We start from the raw sequence: 12,100 nt of genomic DNA, 5'->3' as shown, positions 1-12,100 counted from the left end.
ATTGTTTAATGAATCCCACTTCTTCTAACTGTGGCGGTCCACTCTTATGTCAAGTCCACTGTACAGGTGCACACACTGTCTCACTGTAGCTCAGGATTGAACCAGAGCGTCATGATGATTAATTCCCGTCTGTTAGGCTCCTTGTAGTCTTTTCTTTGGTATGTGTGTGGGTCAACAATCTGAAAAGGATTTATCGACTTTACAGTTAGCATGGTTCACTCTACTTGATTATATCATTCACTGTGTGTCTGTGTGCGCAGTAGAAGAATCTTGGAATTCTGTTTTCTCTTAAACACACCGCTGTTTTATTAACTGCTGGTGTTTACATGTAATGCTTAAAAATTTTGAAGTGTCTCATTTTTTTAAGTGTACTTAAAAGTGTTTCTTACAATCTTGAGCCTAAACTAGCCTCCCCCAAATCCTTTTCTGCCCAGACAAGCACGGGCAGAACCCCAGGGAAGTAAGTGCTGCTCCCTGACTGGGGAAATGGCCTCCTTGCCCCCTGCCCTAGGCTCCTGGTCCCACTCCGCTCAGGTGCTTTTCCATCACCACTAGCAGACGCCCCCCTCCCCTCCCCTCCCCCAATCCTCTCACTGCCTCCTAGAAACACACGTGTCCTTTGTGTTCTGCAGACTGAAAAAAGGGGGTCAGCATCTGTGTTGTGTCTCAAGTAAGGAGTGGACTTCATCCAAGCTGGACTTGACTTCAGTTTTCAGCTTGTATCATGCCTTAAATTCTAGTTAGTAAAAGTGTAACCATCAGAACCTAAGTCCTGGGAGTCCTAAGACAGAGGGACCTGTTGCTTTTTGCTCTAATAAGTCGAAGTGTAGAGACAGTTTTGTTTCTGAGAACTTGAAAACCCCACCAGGAAATTAACAGAAATTCAGTTTTACTTGTTTTTGCCATGTTAATTTAGGGATTTAAAAAATCATAGCAGAGATAGCAGGCAACAGGATTCTATAGGCTGTACCTTTTCTCTGTGGGCACTGAGTCGCTATGTTTAGTAAAAAAGGAACAACAAAGTACTCAGAATTATTATGTATGTGTTGGGGTGATATGGTAGGCTGGGATTAGAGGTTGTCAGCGTGTTTTTGTTATGTGTGTGTGTGCGCCTGTGGGTGCGTGTGTGGAGGTTGGAGGACAGTATTCAGGAGTGGATTCTCTCCTACCAGTATGTGGGTATTGGAGATTACTCTTGCCATCTTGCCAGCCTTCCACCCCCCTTGGAGAGTGGGCCTCTCCCGCACCTGGGTGGCTAGCACGCTCTTTTCTGTGCTGCTCTTCTTCCCCTGCTCATCTCCCTGTAAGTGCTGGGCTTGCAGACAGCAAACCAGCTTAGTCCGTGTGTCGGGGACTGGAGGGCAGGCACTTTACTAGCCAAGTTATCTTCCCTACCCCTAAAATTTTGTTTTTAACAAATCAGAAATGTCTGACCTGGCTGTCTGGGCTGAGTTTGTACAAGTTAGATCTGGCCTCTTGGAACATTTATGTTTCTGTATATGGGTATGTGCGTGCACAAGTACAGGCGCTCACAGAGTTCTGAAGGAAGGTCTCCTGTCCTCTGCAAGATAAAGGAAGCTCTTATCTGCGGAGCCATCTCTCCAGGCTTCCCCACCCCTACTAATTTTTGGAGATAAGTTCTTACTATGTAGTCTTGGCTGGCCTGGAATTCTCTATGTAAACAAACCCGACTAGTCTGGAACTCAGATTTGCCTGCCTCTGCTAGGGTTAAAGTCATGCGTCACCATGCCTAGCTTTTCCCCCATCACTGCAGTGAGCCTTCCGGCCGTCTTCTGTGGTGGAGTGGTGTCAGTGTGCGGTGGGCATCTGAGAAAGCAGGTGCTTTGCTTTCTCTCCCATCATCATAGGGCCAATAGCAAAGAACTCCAGCCTGGCTCTCGGGATGCTGTGAGTGCTGTGCTGTGGCAGCGGGCAGAGAAAAGAGATCACAAAGCAGCTCCTTGCACTACTCAGAATTTTCAAGTGGATGTTAAAGTTTGAAAAAAGTTGAACCTTTGATTTTTCACCTCCCAAGTCTTATATGTAGTTGGTAAATCCAGAGAAAGAATTGCTCTTTCTATAAAAAAAATTTCCATCCTAAATGAGTTTTTAGAAGTCCATTACCCAACAATTGGTTCTTTGTTTTTGATACATAGTCTTATATAATCTAGGCTGGCCTTAAAACTTGCTAAGTGGCTGGGCATGACCTTGAACATCTGGACCTCCTGCCTCTACCTCCAGAGTGCTGGCTGGATAGTGGCATGTGCTACAGTGTCGGCAACAAATGATGCCTGGATGATTTTTCCTTAGTCTGTGAGTATTTGAGTTGAAGTGTGAAGGTTTTACCACTTCTGGTTTGGGGAATGTAATTTTACACCTTTTTTGGGTGTAAAGTTTGACCTATAATCCTAAATCAGTGAGCATCTCTCTTGGAAAGCAGTAGTGTATAACCCGGAGAGATGACTTCGTAGTTGAGAACGGGTGCTGCTCTTCTAGAGAACCCCAGTTCAGTTGTCAACACCCATCTCAGGCTACTTATAATTGCTTATAACTCTAGCTTCAGGGGATGCAACATACATTTTCATACACACTCATACACATAAATAAAAATAATTTTTTTAAGATAAAGAAAAAAATCTAGTCATGGTGACCACAACTTTCTTTAATCCTATCCTGTGAGAGGCAGAGGCAGGCAAATCTTTCTGAGTTTGAAGTCAGCCTGGTCAACATGGAGAGTTCAAGGCTAGCCACAGCTACACAGTAAACCCCTAAAGAATTAAAAAAAAAAAAAAAGCAGTATCATGGGGGAGCAAAATCTGTAAGTGTCGTACTGACATTACTGTCTCCAGTCGCATGTTAGAGCTAGGATGTGTCAATATCTGTAAGTGTTGTACTGACATTATTGTCTCCAGTTGCGTGTTAGAGCCATATCTTAGTCGATATCGAGGTTGTGAAAATGCTTTACCCTTAAGTAGCTTATTACTCCTTCATATGTAGCAAACAGATTATGAAATTAAGTAAGAAAGTATGAATTAAGTAAGAAAGCAGTACAAGATGTAAATCTCCGAGTTGTGGTGTGTAGGGTCCAAGTTTTGAAGAACTTAAGAAAAGAGAGAGACAGTGAGATTCTTTGGTTTTTCCAAGACAGGGTTTCTCCATGCAGCCCCTGGCTGTCCTGGAGCTCACTCTGTAGATCAGAAGGCCTCCCAAGTGCTAGGATGAAAGGCATGCTCCACTGCACGGTGGCCAGTGGGTTCTTTAGAGGAGAATGTGGGCGATGCTCTCCTTTGATGGAATAGGTGTTCTTTTAATTGCTTTATTGCTAATATTTCTTTTTTTTTTTCCGAAGCTGGGGACCAAACCCAGGGCCTTGCGCTTGCTAGGCAAGCGCTCTACCACTGAGCTAAATCCCCAACCCCTTATTGCTAATATTTCAACATAGACAATTTGCACACTACCTAATGGCCGACATCTAAAGACAGCTAATATTCCTATTAACCTATTAATCAGGGTGTTAGCCCTGGTTGCTCAGAGATCCTCGTGCAGGCTGTGTCTCTGCCTCTTGCGCTTTGTTTCCACTGTGAAGCAGCACCTTTTGCATTTTAGTTTTGCCCTTGAGAATGGGGAAAGGCTGCCATTTGTCCTGCCAAGAGAGCAGTTACAGAGACTCTTCGCCCAGCGGGCCTTGAGAAGCAGCTTGCTCAGGCAGGTCCTGCCCCTGGCACTTCCACCATTCACAGAGGCATGGGGACTGTACTTGTGTCTACCCAAGTGGCTAAGGTGTGGAGGCTAGACAGCTGTCAACAACCAGTGGGTTCCCCATTCACCAGAAGAGGGAAGGGATAGGAGACTTGCACAGGACCCCTAGCTGGCAGTTATCATAGCCAGCACGACGCCGTCACCCCTGCAGCCTGCAGCGGAAGGATTGGTGGCAGGTGTTGGACATGAAATAGGATGAGTCTGTGAGATGTTTGTTAGGTGCATTTCTGATTGGAAGGCTATAAGGCTTGACCTGTTTCCCCCAGTCCAGGTGCAGGTTCAGGGCTCAAGTGCTCGTGCTTGCAAATGTTTGGGATGTTCATACGGATCTCTTGTATTTTATATTTACACTCTCTTCATTGTGTGGAGCTGCCTTTTTTTTTTTTTTTTTTTTTTTGTTGTTGTTGTTGTTGTTGTTAAAAAGACAGAGTCTCACTTCGCTGTAGTTTTAGAACTCACTGTGTGTGGACTAGGCTGGTCTTGAACTCACAGAGTTCTGCCCGTCTGTCCCCTGGGGATGCATCCTTAGCCTCCATCATGCCTAGTTTGCTCTTCTCCAAGATGAAGGAGGAGATTTCTGTGGCTGACTAGGAATGCAGCAACCCTCTATTTTATAGAGTAATTACTGTTGAATCAAAATGTTTGCTCAACGTGAGCTATCAAGTTACCCATCGAAGCCAACTGAGGGAGAGATTAGAAGGTTCCGATCAAAAGCAACTGGCTTATCTTCGTGGCATTTTTCATCCTTTAATTTAAAATGTGTCTGTGTCTAACTGATTATCTCACATTTTGTAAAGAAATATTGATGTCCAATAAAGTATTCAGTGACCTCACTCTGGCTGTGTGGGCAGTCTCACGGCAGGCCTCTGAAGTGTTGATATTCCTGTAACCTTTGAGCAAGATGTGTGTGTGTGTGTGTGTGTGTGTGTGTGTGTGTGTGTGTGTGTGTGTGGTATATTAATGAGCTAGCTGAAGTGATGTACAGTAATTTCATCCTTGGGTAAAAACAGATGTGAAAGATTCTGTGTTAATATTTAATCAGGCTCAAAGCCTCTGTTGGCTTGTTTAAGTTGACCTGACAGCATTATACCTGGAAACACTTTGAATTAAACTCTGAGGGCTTGACCTTGTTCAAACAGTTGTAATTTAATAAGGCTGCTGTCTTGGCGGAGATAGTGTAGCTAATGGGCAAATCCTTTCTGCCTGGGATTGTTCTATGTGGGCACTAGAGTGGGGAAGCTCACAAATTCCCACCAGCTTTGGCTGGGCACTGCGGTTTGAAGAAGTTGTGTGTGTGGAGGGGGTGGGGGGAGCTATAGTAAAAAATTGTGTTTTAGAAGATCTTTTTAAAACTTGTTTTTATCTTGTTGGAAGCATTTAATATTTTAAACTTTAAATGAAACCCCAATTGGGCTCCTTTTGGTTGAAGAGTGGAAAAATTACTGGTTTTTAAAAGGAGAATGGAATGTTCTTGGATATCGAAATGCCAAAGGAAGAGGTGGAGGGTCAGATGCTTTGGTTACCATGTCCTTCTGTCTGTTCTTTCTTCCACCTGCCTGCCCACCACCTCCCCTCTGGTCTCTTCTTTTGCCTTCTCTGTGTACAGCCTGCCCTGCCATCTGTCTCCCTTCATATCCTGTATTAGCTTGAATTCTGGTATCTTCCTGCTGCGGTCATTGCTCTTAGAAAGTTTGCTCTTAGTTCAGACTCTTCAAACGGGACTTGTGTTCTCTCTCTTTCCCCCTCCCGTTCCCTCTTCCGCTCCCTCCATCTCCTCTCTCTCTCTCTGTCCCCCACATCATGTCCAAACCCTCTGTGCTTTAAGACAGTTTGTGTTTTGTAGAGCATGAAACCTAACAGGAAGTTCGAATTTAAAGAAAAATTGGTTGGGTCAGGTATCATGGGTTGCCCAAGTTTATTTGAGAAAAATGATGTACTGCTTGTTGCTGCTGTTGTTGTTGTTGTTGCTGCTGCTGCTGTTGTTACTGTTGTTGCTGCTGCTGTTGTTGTTGTTGTTGCTGCTGTTGTTACTGTTGTTGCTGCTGCTGTTGTTACTGTTGTTGCTGCTGCTGCTGTTGTTGCTGCTGCTGTTGTTACTGTTGTTGCTGCTGCTGTTGTTGTTGCTGCTGTTGTTACTGTTGTTGCTGCTGCTGTTGTTACTGTTGTTGCTGCTGCTGTTGTTGTTGCTGCTGCTGTTGTTGTTGTTGTTGCTGTTGTTGCTGCTGTTGTTGTTGTTGTTGCTGTTGCTGTGGCTGCTGTTGTTACTGTTGTTGCTGCTGCTGCTGTTGTTGCTGCTGTTGTTGCGGCTGTTGTTGTTGTTGCTGTTGCTGCTGTTGTTGCTGTTGCTGCTGCTGCTGTTGTTACTGTTGTTGCTGCTGCTGCTGTTGTTGTTGTTGTTGCTGCTGTTTTGTCAGCTTGACACAAATGAAGACCTGGGACAAGGGAATCTTAGTTGAAAAAAGGCCTCCATCCGATAAGCCTTAGGCTAGTTAGTCATGATTAACGTTGATATGGGAGGGCCTAGCTCATAACCTTCCTGGGGTTGTTATTCCTGGGTTGTGTAAAGAAAGCAGGCTGAGCAAGCCTTTAAGCAGTGTTCCCCCATGGCCTCTGCTTCAGTTCCTGCCTCCAGGTTCCTGCCCTGACTTCCCTCAGAGATGTGTCCTAGAAGTGTAAGATACTTTCAAGTTTTATCATAGCAATAAAAACTCTAATTAAGACAAAGTGATTTGGGGTTGGGGATTTAGCTCAGTGGTAGAGCGCTTGCCTAGGAAGCTCAAGGCCCTGGGTTCGGTCCCCAGCTCCAAAAAAAAAGAACCAAAAAAAAAAAAAAAAGACAAAGTGATTTATTAATTAATTAAAAATAATTTTACAAAAATATGTAATTAGTAAACACTGGTGAGAATCTCCTGTACTACCACTCTTCAGATAGGTACCACCTCGGTGTACTTCTCAAAATACGCGTTTTTCCTGTTACTACGTTAGAATCATGCTGGTGGTGGTGACCCAGTGCTAAGCATCTGGCTTTACCACACACAGCATGTCGGTAAAACACCCCAAGATAAAAGGTAACCTTTAAACAGCCTGCCAAGAGTTCTGATTTATGGTTTCTTTTTTAATGTCTCTACACTCTAGCCACTTTAAAGCTGTCTCTAAAGTTGACGAATCCATTTTTTTTTTAACTTTAAATTATGTCTCTAAAGTTGACGAATCCATTTTTTTTTTTAACTTTAAATTATGATACCTTTAGAGTTCAGAGATAGCAAACTCGGCCAGCAGTGGTGCCACACACCTTTGATTCCAGCTCTTGGGAGGCAGAGGCAGAGGCAGAGGCAGGAGGATCTCTTGAGTTTGAGACCAGCCTGGTCTGCAGAGTGAGTTCCAGGATGCCAAGCTACACAGTGAAACTCTGCCTTGAAAAACTACCCAAAACCCAGAAGCCCTGTGTGGTTGAATCTGAGTGTTTTATTAATTATTTGCTTTTAAAACTAATACTGTTTGGCACTGATGGTGATTGTATGTTGTCTTTGCTTTGTCTTGCTCGACTTACCAGTCGCCCTTTTGAAGGGAGCTGAGTATTTCTATCTTTCAAGGTACTTATCACAGTGATGCATAGATAGTTAAACGTTTAACTGTATTTTTACTAGCTTCGAAGAAACTCGGTTTCTGGGACTGAGGGGTGCACTGATACGGTTCAAGTGCAGGCGAAGCAAAATGGGAAAGCTGTAGCACCTAGGAAGCCAGGGAAGGGCTGAGAAACCAGCTGGATTCCTGTGAAGCACCTGCAGCAGTGTGCATGTGGCATGGGAGGGCTTCGGGGTTCTCCGGTCATCACTGTGCTGGATTTCCCAGGTTCAGTGTGCTTGGCAGAATTCTGACCAAGGCCTTGAGCTCTGCCGCGTGTAATGCCTCTCCCTTGAGAGTGGGCAGAAGCTGCAGATGTGTTCAGTCGGAGATTATAGTACCCTGTTTACCAGTCGGAGATTATAGTACCCTGTTTACCAGTCGGAGATTATAGTATCCTGTTTACCAGTCGGAGATTATAGTACCCTGTTTACCAGTCGGAGATTATAGTACCCTGTTTACCAGTCGGAGATTATAGTACTCTGTTTACCAGTCGGAGATTATAGTACCCTGTTTACCAGTCGGAGATTATAGTACCCTGTTTACCAGTCGGAGATTATAGTACTCTGTTTACCAGTTGGAGATTATAGTGCTCTGTTACCAGTCGGAGATTATAGTACCCCGTTTACCAGTTGGAGATTATAGTACCCCGTTTACCAGTCGGAGATTATAGTACTCTGTTTGGCAAAGGGGAGATTTCCTAGGTACACTGTAGTCCCATCCCGAGCCCATTTTGCTTTTATGACATGGCCTAGACCCCAGACCATGGCTTTGAACTTGCAGCAGTAGAAATGCATGCATAGGATGCAGCTCAATAAATTGTTACTGTCTGAAGGTGGAGCAGGAGAAGCTTCTAGAAACTGCACGTGGCCTCCAGCTGACAGCCAGAGAAGATGTGAAGTCCCCAATCCTGCAACTGCTGGGAACTGAAACTGCTAACCACCTAAATGAGCCCAGAAGCGTGCGTCCTTCCCAGCAGCTTCCAATAACAGACTAGCCTGACACTCACCTTCACTGTGGCTGAGACTTTTTTTAACTTCGTATTTTATGTGCACAAGTGTGTTGCTTGCATGTATATATGCACATCAAATACATCATACATGCAGTGCTTACAGGGGTCAGAATCGGCATCTGAGTCCCTGGAACTGGAGTTACAGATGGTTGATAGCATTTGGGAGCTGTGGATTGAACCTGGGTCCTCACAAAGAGCCCTAGTGTTCTTAACAGCCGAACCATGTCTCCAGCCACAAGTAGATTTGTTGATGTTGCTTGTTCGTTTTACCCACGGCCAGGATCAGTAGAAAAGCAATATAGCGTAAGGACTGGCGAATTCTGAACTTTGTCTAACTTCAGTCTAACTTTGCCTGGATGTGAAGGGCAGAGTCCTTGCTAAGTCACAGGCTCATGCTGGCCTAGCTAGAGAGCCTGGCTTTTGAGTCAGGAGTTCAGTGGGTTTGGTTTTAAGACTGGGGAAGTATTTGCTCCCGGCACTTGGGTGCTCAGTTCGGATGGTTAGCAAATACCCAGACGTGGCAGAGCTGTGGAGGTCAGCCCTATTAGTGCTCCTGCCACCAAAAAAGAGAAAGAAGACCACCTTTTAACCTTAAACCATGTGCTTGTCTTAGTTAGGGTCTCCATTGCTGTGAAGAGACACTATGATCAAGACAGTTGTCATAAAGGACACTTAACTGGGGCTGTCTTACAGTTTCAGAGGTTCATTCCATTATCGTCATGGTGGGAAGTTATGGCAGCGTTTGGGCAAACATGGTACTATAGGAGCCAAGAGTTCTATGTCTTGATCCACAGGCAGCCAGAAGAGATTCCGTTTCCACACTGGGCAGAGCTTAAGCACTAGGAACCCTCAGAGTATGCCTATACAGAGACAACACACTTCCTCCAACAAGGCCACACCTATTCCAACTAGGCCACACTGCCTAATAATTCCACCCACTATGAGCCAAGCATATTCAAACCACCACAGTACTAGAGAGAGTGAAAGTGCCCACCGCCAGCTCATCTAGGGTCCACAACATTAGCTTTCAGTTGGTGCACAGGAAATAGCCATAATGCAAATGTATTTCTATGAATCCAAGCACTGGTTCACTGTGTTCCTTTTGCTCAAGGTGTTTCTGTTGAAATCAGAATATAAGGTAGAACTGGAGTCTCACTCAGTGACTGTTGGCACACTTCAGTGGCTTACAATAGGACTGTGGGCCTCTGCTCCTAGGGCACCTCTTCACAACGGGGCATTTTGTCTCAAGAACTGCAACTTTCAAGAACTTATAACCTTTATGAGTTGTAATAAATGAGTCAATCTCTAACCACACTTCCCTTAAGATAGTTTTGAAATTACTTTTCATATAAAGATATGTGAAAATGCATAGGTCAGAGAACAACTAGGAAGTTTTCTCATCCTCTCTTTAAAGACAGTCTTACTGTGTAGCTAAGGCTAGCCTGGCACTCACAGAGGTCCACCTGCCTTTGTCTCCCTCCCATGCACTAACTACTAATTTAAGCCTTGCATCACCCCACAGCTGCCCAGGTTTTGTCTTCTGTGTGGGTTCCTGAGATCTCACGTCGTCAGGTTTGTTGTCAGGCAGGTACCTTTACTCACCGAGCCACAGCCTTCTGACTCTGAAAGCCTGACCCTGCTCATGCTGGGGAGAGGGATTGACCAAGGTCAGCATATCAGGGTCAAGACTTCTGCTGGCTTCCCGGCCTTGCTCTGGGCATCCCTTGCTTACTGCCTACCTTGCTGCCGGGCTCCTCAGTTTCGCCAGCGTATCTATCTGCCCGGAAAGCTCAGAGCTAGACGAGCAGCTTTACATCTTGAAGGGAACAGCTGTGAACTTCTGTGCCTGTCCTCCTCCCCGGTGTGTTTACTTCAGACTTTAACTTTGTGCAGTTATTTTATTCTTATAGTTTATCTTTTCTCTTTGCAGAGGTGGGGATTTGATAAAAGGAAATGACTTTGCTTTAGTCCCCAAGGACCTTATAGCCAGGCTCTCTGTTTAGAATTTTGTAGTCTGAGAGTTGTATATTATTAGAGGAATTCTATCCTCACTAGAATTTGAAGGTTGTGACTTAAAATTCTACTTACTACATGGATACGCTGGGGAGAGGAAATAATTTTTGCACAGTTACAATATTAGCAAATGAAGGAGTGTATTCTTTCTCAGTTACCTTCTGCATTTTCTCAGTATGGTGGCTCCCAGTAAAAAGCATAGTTAGCCTAAAATTAAAGCAATTAAGAAAACGAAATGTTTCATTTTGGGAATTTTGACAGTACATAAAGACAAAGATGTCCTTGCCCATTAAAATGAACACCCAGGACTCCAAACTGTTTTCACGAGCTGCATTTCACAGTTCCAGTCCTCCGCTGTGAGAGATGATCGCCTCAGGCCACAGTGACTGTCTGTGTGACAGAGTTAACCTGCCTGCACTCTAGGGAAACTGTCAAGGAATAGGCCTTAAATTAGTAATGTAGAAGATTGTTCTCAGAGCTACAGTCAGTCGGGTGTTGATTGACTGGTGGAGAAGGTAAGAAAGTAGGCTAATGGAAGGTGACTGACTCCCAGCTCAGTGTCCTGGGGCGCTCATGCCTTCTGCTTGCTTTCCTTGAGAGGGTGTGACTTGCGGACTTGGGAATCAGGTACCCAGAGTAGACCCCCATATCTCCAATCCCTAAGCCTCCTCTTCCTGTTGTAGTGAGTGTTAAAAGTGTTTAATATGGCGGCTGAGCAATAGTGGTGGACCTGGGACACCCGTCTCATATTCGAGCTGTCAGCTCCAGTAGCAAAAGTCATGATTGTTTAGAACTGCAGGTGTTAGATAATAATACAAAGCAGACACTTTGTTGTTACTATTTTAAAATCCTCTCCAGACAATCCTCCCGCATCCCCTGCACCCGGGGTGGATCACTTCTCCCCACTCCTTGAAATGCCACAGTCCCACACAGCAGCTCTTTTGCATACACCCTGTGGTTGCCCCGCCCACAGAGGAGCCGAGGGGTTTTCTTTATAGAGAGAACACCTCATCGATGTTATCTAACAGTGTTGTGGTGGAGGACCATGGTGAAAGCTTAGTTTTAACGAAACAAATGAGACATTTTTAGTGTGGGCTATATAATCCATTAGGAGAGAAACTGTAACAAAATGATATAAATTCAGAATATATGTATATTTTTTGAGGGGGTCTGGGTATGATATTTCAAACATGTTCCTAATGTTCCTGTTTCGTCTAAGCCAAAGGGTAGTTCTAATTGGTACTGCTCTAGTGAGAGTGGGGAAGACAGGCAAGTGAAGTAGAAAGAAGGAGGAGAGGAGGACCTGAGAGTCAAGAGAGGGGCTTGCTGCCCCCCCCCCATACCCCCCCACCCCCCCACCCCCATGCCCCCCCACCCCCGCGCCTCCTGCTCACCTACTTTACCACTCCCAGTCTCTTTCCACCTTTCCTCTTTCTTTACTCCTGTGAGCAGTTCCAGGTGAGCCGAGCTCAGTGGCCATGACACTTCCTTCTTCACAGCCCTCGTCCTCGTCACGGTGGCCCAGCCTCTGGAGTGTCTGCTGCCCCAGCTGCCTACCCATGGCTTCCGGTGCAGCCTTGTTAGCTTCTCCTGCAGCTTGTCAGTGGTGCAGTAAATGTTCTCGCCCTGCACACGTGGCACTGTGCAGTTGCTTGCAGGGCTCCTTAGTGCTGCTTGCAGATGTTTGTTGGT

At 45.2% G+C, this 12,100-nt stretch overlaps 1 protein-coding gene and 1 long non-coding RNA gene across 12 annotated transcripts in view; one reads left to right on the top strand and one right to left on the bottom strand.

Moving 5' to 3' along the window:
- Kat6b (lysine acetyltransferase 6B) overlaps positions 1 to 12,100 on the top strand; it is a 172,909-nt gene that overhangs the window by 58,685 nt on the left and 102,124 nt on the right. The gene's annotated exons all lie outside the window — the stretch shown is intronic.
- Positions 5,658 to 12,077, bottom strand: LOC134482074 (uncharacterized). The gene is made up of 2 exons (XR_010058083.1): positions 11,803 to 12,077; positions 5,658 to 6,191 (listed from the first exon to the last, which is right to left on the bottom strand). It is a non-coding gene; the product is annotated as an uncharacterized LOC134482074 (long non-coding RNA).

Source organism: Rattus norvegicus, chromosome 15 (assembly GCF_036323735.1).
Source record: "Rattus norvegicus strain BN/NHsdMcwi chromosome 15, GRCr8, whole genome shotgun sequence".
Classification (NCBI taxonomy): domain Eukaryota; kingdom Metazoa; phylum Chordata; class Mammalia; order Rodentia; family Muridae; genus Rattus; species Rattus norvegicus.
This window is presented reverse-complemented; position numbering and strand designations above follow the sequence as displayed.